Consider the following 9854-nt stretch of genomic DNA (forward strand, 5'->3'; position numbering starts at 1 on the left):
ATGCTATGGATTGTTTTTTGTGTGTACTCTTTTCAATTTCATTCATCAAAGTCTTAAACAAAAAAAGGTGCCTACTAAAGGATATCAATGCCTAGCCCTCATGAGATAGAATTAATGCTCCTATGCTTTGATATAGCATGTTTACTTTATGAAATGTGCATGTTTAAATAAATATACTTACAAACAATTAATCAACTTATCACTTTAAGTGACAAAAGATTGGAAACTACTAAAACATTCATCTATATAAATTGGTAATATAATTTAACATGTGCACATGCTGGAATAATATGCAGCCAGTAAATTCAGCTCTATTTTTATAAATATATAAAATGTTGAAAATACATTGTAAAGTGAAAAAAAGGAGGTACACAAGAAGTGTATAATGTGTTTACTGGAAAAAATGTAAATACTGTGTGCAATCATAGGTATTTGTACACACTGAATACCTATGGGAGCCCTCAAAGAAGTAATATCAGTTCCAACTCGGGAGAAGTGGGTGGGGTCAGGGTAAACATGTCACTTGTTTTTCAGTATATACTCTTTCTTTTGAATCCTGTAAAAAAAAATCATAAATAAATAAATAACAAAGAAATGTAAAGTACAATACAAATAATGATAATAATAACAAGAAAATGTAAAAAATGGCTATTAGATCATGAAAGTTCTCACTGCTTCTAGAAATGACACCAGCCTGCAAAAGTAGGTATTTCAGCTTAAGTCAAAGTATACAAAGTATAAAATTTGCATCCTCATCTTGTTTCCTTTTAGGCCTGGTTCTCAATCCATTATATTTGCTTCAAAACTAAGACATACACTTGCCTGTCTCACTTGGAAATATCAGCTAGAGTAACTTCTACTTCCCATCCTGAATTATACTTCTAAGGTGTTAGAAACAAATTACCAAACATAAAAACATCTCTGGTGAGAGAGATCCTGTCATCCTTAAAAGTGCAGTGGTGGCCTCTATGCTCTAATCAAGGGCCAAAGACACATGTGCCACTTCAGAACTGGATGGCCTGTTGGTGTTGGAGATAAACCTTGTCACACGGAGGCCAGGTTTTGGCATGTAAATGCCATCAGTATCATGGTTTGCCTTAGCTCAGGCTGCTAGAAAAAGTTACCGTATATTGTGTGTCTTAGAAAGCAAATATTTCTTTCTTCTAGTTTTGGAGGCTATTAGTTTGAGATCAGTTGCCAGCATTGGGTGTTCTTGGTCTGAATTCTCTTGATTTGCAGAGGGCTGCTTTCTTGTTGTGTCTTCACATGGTGGAAAGGGTTGGGAGGAGTTTTCATGATCTTTATAATTAGGGTAGTCAAACTGCAGTGCAAGAACTAGAGTGTAAGTTAGTGAAATATAATTGTCAATCTAGATGTATGGTGGCAAAAAATAACTTTCAAAAATGGGTGCAAAATTTATATTTGGAGGAGAATTTTTCTTGAAAAAGTCTGAAATGTTCTAAATATTTTAGTTCAGGCGAAAATAAAGATATCCTAAATATAATGTCTGCATTATAAAAGTGGATGCAGATCCAAAACTGTAATATATATGTGAAACAACAAATATATTGACTGTGTAAAAATATCATAATAATGTACTCTGGGATTAAAAGAGAACAGATAAAATTAACATAAAATAATTCCCAAAGACTCTGGATGTAAATCAAGTATTACTCGGTCCTTGAATTGTTTTGAAGAGACTAAGAAGCGAGTAATTTTGGGTTTCATGATTTAAGACTAAAGATTGCCATTTATAATGTAATCAGTTAAAGAACAGAGAAAGTTTCCAATTTCTATACTAGGAGACATAAAAATGATTTTCATACATCTCAATAAGTAAAAAACAACAACAAACAGATGAAAAAAGTCAAGTAAAGTTAGAAAATATTTTGAAAACATGATGATCAACTAAGCCTAATGTACGAATGTAGAACCCTACAGCCAACAATAGTAGAATATGCTTTTTTTGTAACGCACACTAAGAAACGTCAGATGAATTTTACCTGTACCAAACCACAAAGCAGGGTTAGTTGTCTTATGTCAGATTCTCTAGAAGCCGAGCCCTGGTGGCGGGTTCTTGTTCATGTGATTTTTGACGGTGTGCTTTCAATAGAAGGGGTCTAAGGGAAGCAAGAGAGGGCAAGAAAATAGAAATGAAAAGAGGCTATGGTTGCAGGCAAAAAATGGCTTCAAGCTGATCCACTGGGATTTCTGTAGCACAAATAGCTTGAGAGTTTGTCCCTCCTTGAATCTAAGTGCTAGATATTTGTACCCCAACAGGCATTATGTTGGGGGCCATCCATCTTGAGCAGAGCAACCACTGTGCTGCTCAGGGAAATTTTCCAAAGAAAAAAGCAGCTGTGAGCTTTTTAGCAACGAACATGCACAATGCCTTGTAAGATGATCTAACTGAGGCACTAGCAGCAAACAGTACCCGTATAAAGATTAGTATTTGCATACCTCCCTTGTGCCATGGTCTATGTATGCCACACTTACCACCACTGGTGGGGTCCTGTCATCTAGGCAGCCAGTTACCTAGTTCTAGAATCCCTTTATAGAAACTTATTTTTCAGACCTCTGTGGGTACAATCTACTGCTGGTTGAATTCCCTAGAAATCAAATACTACGACTGAAATTTGTATGTAAAATTTTTCTATGGAACACTACTGGAAAGAGCACTTATGAAAGGATGTGGAAGGAAATGGGACTGGGAAGGAAGGGAAAGTTAGCCACAGTCTTAACAATTGCTTCACCCATTTCAATGAAGAACTCTGGTCATCAGTAGTTCTTTCTTTTCCCATGTTTTTAAGAGATCAGTCATGGAATGATGAACACCCTAAGAAGAGTCAAGACTTTGGGCAAGGAAGCTGAAAATTGAGTTACATGTGTTTGTAGGAGAGGATGTAGTTTAGAACCAAGGAATCTTAGAAAGTTAAGGGACATGGGAGAGGTGAAAAGTGGTGAGAACAATGGATATATGTACTCCATTGAGGTTCAAGAGCATTCATGTAGGGTTGTAGAAGAAGGGCTCACAATAAAAAAAAAGAATGCCATGTGCAAAGAATTGAATTTGTAATGGCAAGTTTCATATGTGGAAATGTTATTGTTAATTCCAAAATTTGACCCTGTGTTGTAGTTAGGGTTCTACAAACAAACAAACAAACAAAAACAGAACCAAAAGGATGTGTGTATATATAGAAAGAAATTTATTGAAGGAATTGGCTCAAATAATTATGGAGGTTATCAAGTCCAAAACCTGCAAGGTGGGCCAGCAGGCCCAGGAGAGCTGATGCTCCAATTCTAGTCTGAAGGCCAGGAAGAGCCAAAGTTGCAGATGAAGTTCAAAGTCTACTGGAGACTTTATATGCAGGTACCTATTATTTACAAATAAATGCATCCTTGAAACTCCCACACAGATAAAAATATAAAGCATTACTTTAATCTCAGTAATGTTTCTACTACTGCTTATCCATGATTAACTGCTACTCTGACTACTACACCAAGCAAAGTTTAGTCTGTCTTAACTTCATATAACACAACTTCATGTACTCTTTTCTGAGTTCTTTGCTCAATGTTTTGTTTGTGACAGTCATCCTTGTTGCAAACAGAAGTTCATTCTCTTCATTGCTCCACAAAACATTTCTCAACTTTAGCACTCTTGATATTTTGGGCTGGAAATATATATATATATATATATATATATATATATATATATATATATATATATATACACACACACACACACACACACACACACAAGGGGCCCAGTGCACGAAATTCATGCACTGGGAGGGGGGTCCCTCAGCCCAGCCTGCCCCTCTTACATACTGGGAGCCCTCAGGGTATGTCCTACTGAGGCAACCAGGCTGATAAGGGGAAGGCACCAGCCCCATCACCCCGCTGCTGCAGCCACTGCCAGTCACCACTGCCACCAAGGTGTTTTCATCAATACGGACTCCAGTCCCTTCACCATGGAAAAATGACAACTTTCTTTAGGCATTTTCAAGATGTGTCTTTCATAGGATATTACATTTCTTTCTTTTTTATTTTATTCTCACCTGAGGATATGTTTTTCATCGATTTTTAGAGAATGTGGAAGAGAAAGGAAAAGACAGAGAGAAACATCAAAATGAGAGGAACACCGTGATTGGTTGCCTCCTGTATGAGCCCTGACCTGGGCCCCGGCCAGGGAGGAGCCTGTAACCTAGGTACATGCCCTTGAATCGAACCGGACCCTGTGATTTCTTAGCCCTCCAGCAGCGGACCTTCATTTTTTTCTCCAGGAGTGTGGTGGAAAAACCCTAGATCACCTTTTTGGATTCTTATACCCAAGTTACTAAGAATATTACCAGTAGCATACAGAGAGCTTAGCCAATGAGTGGTCAGAAAAGGTGCTTCCTCTGTAGTTAACACTGATCACCTCCGATCTCAGGCTCCTCCCCTGCCAAGGCCTAAAGCCTTGAGGCCTGGGCAGGGGCCCCTCAGCTCCCTCTGATCTCCAGCTCTGCCCCTGTCCAGGAGCCCCCAAGCCTCGAGGCCTGGGCAGGGGCCCTCTAGCTCCCTCCAATCGCCCGGTTCTGCCTCGGCCCAAGCCCCAAGCCTCTGGCTGGGGCTTGGGGCCTGGGCAGGGGACCCCCAGCTCCTTCCGATCTCCAGCTCCACCCCTGCCAAGGCCTAAGGCCTCGAGGCCTGGGCAGGGGCCCCTCAGCTTCCTCCGATCTCCAGCTCTGCCCTTGCCCAGAAGCCTCCAAGCCTTGAGGCCTGGGCAGGAAACCCCCAGCTCCTTTCGATCGCCTGGCTCCACCCCTGCCCAGGAGCCTCTGGCTCTGATCCTTCCCAAATGCTCAGGACCCACGGGGGGCCTACCTCGGAGTGCTCTGGGTACTGAGAAAGTTCCTGGGACCCAGGCTGCTGGGCACCTACATATGCAAATTAACCTCCATCTTTGTTGGGTTAATTTGCATACTCACTCTGATGGGCTGTGGGCATTGCGGAGGTACGGTCAATTTACATACTTGTCTATTATTAGGTATGATGATATATATAAATAATGTGCGGGAGCTGTCTTGGGCATTGTAGGATGTTTAACAGGCAGCCCTGGCATCTAACCACAAGATGCCACAGTATCTGTACTTCTAAACAACCCAGATGTGACAACCAAATATGTTTCTAGTCATTACTAAATGTCAGCTGGGGTCAAATCACCACCTGTAGGAGCTATTGATTGGAATCATTAAAACTGTCTCTATTCAATCACATCCCAATCTCATAATAGGTATTCCAGAGTCTAAATAGACATAAGGTCTGAGAAAAGTATGAAAGAAGGGGCCACTTAACAATGCCTAAGGAAAATGTCTTTTTATCTCAAAACTAGAGGCCCAGTGCATGATTGAATCATGCATGTGTAGGGTCCCCTACACGCTTTCGCTTTTCGCGGTGGAGCTGGGTGCCTGTCCACTGGTGCACCAGACCTTTCAGAAGCCTCCAGCTCGGCGGAGGCTTCTGAAAGGCCTGGTGCCAGAGCAGACAGGCACCCAGCTCCCTCACTTTTGATGATCCGCAGCCGCTGAGGGGGGCTACCCTGCTGTTGAGAGGCGCAGGGGCCGGGACTCCCGCCCCCTGCACCTCTCAACGGCCGCTGAGGGGGGCTGCCGCAGACACCTGGCTACCCTGCCGATGAGAGGCACAGCTGGGTGTCTGCGGCAGGCCTCCTCAGCGGCCGCGGATCTGGCCGTTGACAGGCACAGGGGGCGGGAGTAGCAGGGTAGCCCCCCTCAGTGGCAGTGGATCCGTGCCTCTCAATGGCCGGATAGGCCACCCCGAGTCCCGCCCCCCAGCCTCCCGCCGCCCAATCATGGGCGTAGCGGAGTGACGGTAATTTACATGTTACTCTATTATTAGATAGGATATGTTTAACCTGCCTGACTCTCTGTGGAAAAGTTAAAAGCAGCATGATCCAAACCACTGACTCACTTATACTTTATCAGGTCTCAGTTCTATTTTTGTTGTGGCTTTATTAATGAGTAAGGAAGTATGTGCTACTTTATTAAAATTTTTAGTGTTTTTTTTGTTAATCCTCACTTGGGGTTATTTTTTCTATTGATTTTTAGGGAGAGTGGAAGAGAGAGGGAAAGACAGAAAGAAACATTGATGTGAGAGAAACACATTGATTGGTTGCCTCCTTCTGCACGAGCCCTGAGCAGAACCTGCAGCAGGGAGGAGCCTGCAACCCAGTAAATGCCCTTAACTGAAAAGGAACTCAGACCCTTTGGTGTGCAGGCCAACGTTCTATCCACTAGGCCAAAATGCCAAAGGCGTTTTTTAATTTTTATTTAGAATTAGAGGCCCAGTGCATGAAATTCATGCATGGTGGGGGATGTCCCTCAGCCCAGCCTGCACCCTCTCCAATCTGAGACCCCTTGAGGGATGTCCGACTGCCCGTTTAGGCCCGATCCCATGGGACCTAAAAAAGGCAGTCGGACATCCCTCTCACAATCCAGGACTGCTGACTTCTAACTGCTCGTCTGCCTGCCCTCATGATTGCCCCTAACGGCTTCTGCCTGCCAGCCTGATCACCCCCTAACCACTCCCCTATCAGCCTGATTGATGCCTAACTGCTTCCCTGCCAGCCTGTTTGCCCCTAACTTCCCTTCCCTGCAGGCCTGGTCCCCCCCCAACTGCTCTCCCCTGCAGGCCTGGGTCCCCACCAACTGCCCTTCCCTGCAGGCCTGGTTACCCACATCTTCCCTCCTCTGCCAGCCTGGTTACCCCTAACTGCCCTCCCCTGAAGGCTTGATTGCCCCCAACTGCCCTCCCTTGCAGGCCTGGTCCTTCCCAACTGCCCTCCCCTGCTTGCCTGATTGCCCACAACTGCCCTGCCTTGCAGGCCTGGTCCCTCCCAACTGTCCTCACCTGCTGGCCATCTTGTGGTGGCCATCTTGTGTCCATATGGGGGCAGGATCTTTGACCACATGGGGGCAGCTATCTTGTATGTTGGAGTGATGGTCAAACTGTATATTACTCTTTTATTAGATAGGATAGAGGCCTGGTGCATGGGTGGGGGCCAGCTGGTTTTCCCTGAAGGGTGTCCCGGATCAGGGTGGGGGTTCCCTTGGGGTGTGGGGCAGCCTGGGAGAGGGGCCTGTGGTTGTTTGCAGGCTGGCCACACACCCCAGTGACCCAAGTGTAGGCCCTGGTATCTGGGATTTATTTATCTTCTACAATTGAAACTTTGTAGCCTGGAGCAGAGCCAAGCCTTCTGCTTGTTCCGTGGTGGCAGCCGTTTCTGTTGGGATTTATGTATCTTCAATAATTGAAACTTTGTAGCCTGGAGTGGAGGCCTAAGCTGGCCAGGGCTGCAGAAGCTTGGCTTCCTCCATTGCCAGGGACAACCCTAGCATCCTGCTCTTCCAGCTCCCTGGCTGCCGCCATTTCTGTTTGGATATATAATTGAAACTCTGTAGCATTGAGTGGAGGTCTAGGCTGGCAAGGGCAGGCAGAAAGCTTGGTTTCCTCCATTCCCAGGGAAACCCAAGCCTCCCTCCTGCTCTCTGTGGCCACAGCCATCTTGGTTGGGTTTATTTGCATATTTGCTCCTGATTGGCTTGTGGCCGTAGCAGAGGTATGGTCAATTTGCATATTACTCTTTTATTAGATAGGATGACAGTAAGTAAATAATTTAATTCAGAATAAAATCCAAATCTTTAATGTCAACACAAAGCAAATTTTAGCACAACCTAAAAAGTTCCTTGGTTTTACAATATACATTTTTTACTTAGAGACAGTGGTTTTGTTTGAATGACAGAACAATCAAAGGCAAACCTAACACATATAGTGATGGTGATGATAATGATAATGATGATTGTGATAATAAGGATGATAGCAACAAATATAGTATTAACTAGAGGCCCAGTGCACAAAATTTGTGCACGGAGGGGGGGGGGGAGTTGTCCTACTGGGATCAGGTCTAAACGGGCAGTCGGATATCTCTCTCACAATCCAGGACTGCTGGCTCCCAACAGCTTGCCTGCCTTCCTTCCTGATTGCCCCTAACCACTTCTGCCTCCCAGCCTGATCACCCCTAACCACTCCCCTGACAGCCTGATTGATGCCTAACTGCATCCCTGCCAGCCTGATTGCCCTTAACTGCCCTCCCCTACAGACCTGGTCACCCCTAACTGCCTTCCCCTGCAGGCCTGATCACCCCTAACTGCCCTCCCCTGCAGGCCTGGTCCCCCCCAAACTGCTCTCCCCTGCTGGCCTTCTTGGGGTGGCCATCTTGTGTCCACATGGGGGCAGGATCTTTGACCACATAGGGGCAGCCATCTTGTGTGTTGGAGTGATGGTCAATTTGCATATTGCTCTTTTATTAGATAGGATAGAGGCCTGGTGCATGGGTGGAGGCTGGCTGGTTTGCCCTGAAGGGTGTCCCAGATCAGGGTGGGGGTTCCCTTGGGGCATGGGGTGGCCTGGGTGAGGGGCCTGTGGTTGTTTGCAGGCCAGCCACGCCCCGCAGTGACCCAAGTGTAGGCCCTGGTATCTGGGATTTATTTATCTTCTACAATTGAAACTTTGTAGCCTTGAGTTGAGACCAAGGCAGGTCAGGGCTGGGGAAGCTTGGCTTCCTCCATTACTGGGGGCAACTCAAACCTCCTGCTCTCTCCAGCTCCGTGGCTGCCACCATTTTTGTTGGGATTTATTTATCTTCTATAATTGGAACTTTGTAGCCTTAAGCAGAGGCCAAGGCAGGCCAGGTATGGGGAAGCTGGGCTTCCTCCATCGCCAGGGGCAACTCAGGCCTTCTGCTCTCTCCAACTCCATGGCTGCCGCAATTTTGGTTGGGATTTATTTTTCTTCTATAATTGAAACTTTGTAGCCTTGAGTGGAGGCCTGGGCCCGCCAGGATGTGCAGAAAGCTTGGCTTCCTCCATTGCTGGAGAAATGCAAGCCTCCTGCTTGCTGCAGCTCCGTGGCCACAGCCATCTTGGTTGGGTTAATTTGCATACTCACTCCTGATTGGCTGGTGAGGGTGGCTTGTGGGTGTAGTGGAGTGATGATTAATTTGCATATTACTCTTTTATTAGATAGGACAAAAGCTCACTTTTATCAGTTCATGTTTTCTGTATTATTGATGAATTTTGATGTTTTTGCGAGTTTACAATGCAGAAAAAAACCCTCAAATATAATCCTGGATGACATCAAATGGGTACTTTTAAACATGACTGCATTTAATCACTTAGTGCATGTGTACTGACCACTGACCATAGCTGAGCATTGGGGAAGGCATTGGGAAGGCATTGAGGAGTCCATGATCAGCATAGCAGACATGGTCCTTGTGCTCATGCAGTATTTCTATATCAGAAAGAAGACATTAAAACAAGTTATACAAACAAATGTAATATTTGAATGCCTAATAGGCATTGTAAAGGAATCATACAGAGTGCTATGCGTAAGTGTAGAAAGGAAACTGGATTTGGACCATTCAGCCAGCAATCCTTCATTGGAAAAATGAAGTTTAAGATAAATTTTTGGTGAACACAATTAGAAAAAATGTTTGGGAAGAGAATTTCAGACAGAGGAGAGTTTGTGTACAAAAGTCCTGTTTGGTGATGTGTTGGGTGTGTTTGGTCTCTGAAGCTGAGATAACATGTGATGAGGAGAGGGACAGGGAGGAGTCAGAATATGAAGGATCTTGCAGCCATTGTATGGAGAATGCAAGCTTTTAATGCTTTAAGACTTTGTGTAGAAAAATGTGACAAGACAATTTGTTTTAATAAACTCATTTTCACTTCTGTGTAAATATGAACCAGGACCGCCAAAACTGATTATTCCTGGCCATGCATTCAGACCTAAAA

Source organism: Cnephaeus nilssonii (assembly GCF_951640355.1).
Source record: "Cnephaeus nilssonii genome assembly, chromosome: 7".
Classification (NCBI taxonomy): domain Eukaryota; kingdom Metazoa; phylum Chordata; class Mammalia; order Chiroptera; family Vespertilionidae; genus Cnephaeus; species Cnephaeus nilssonii.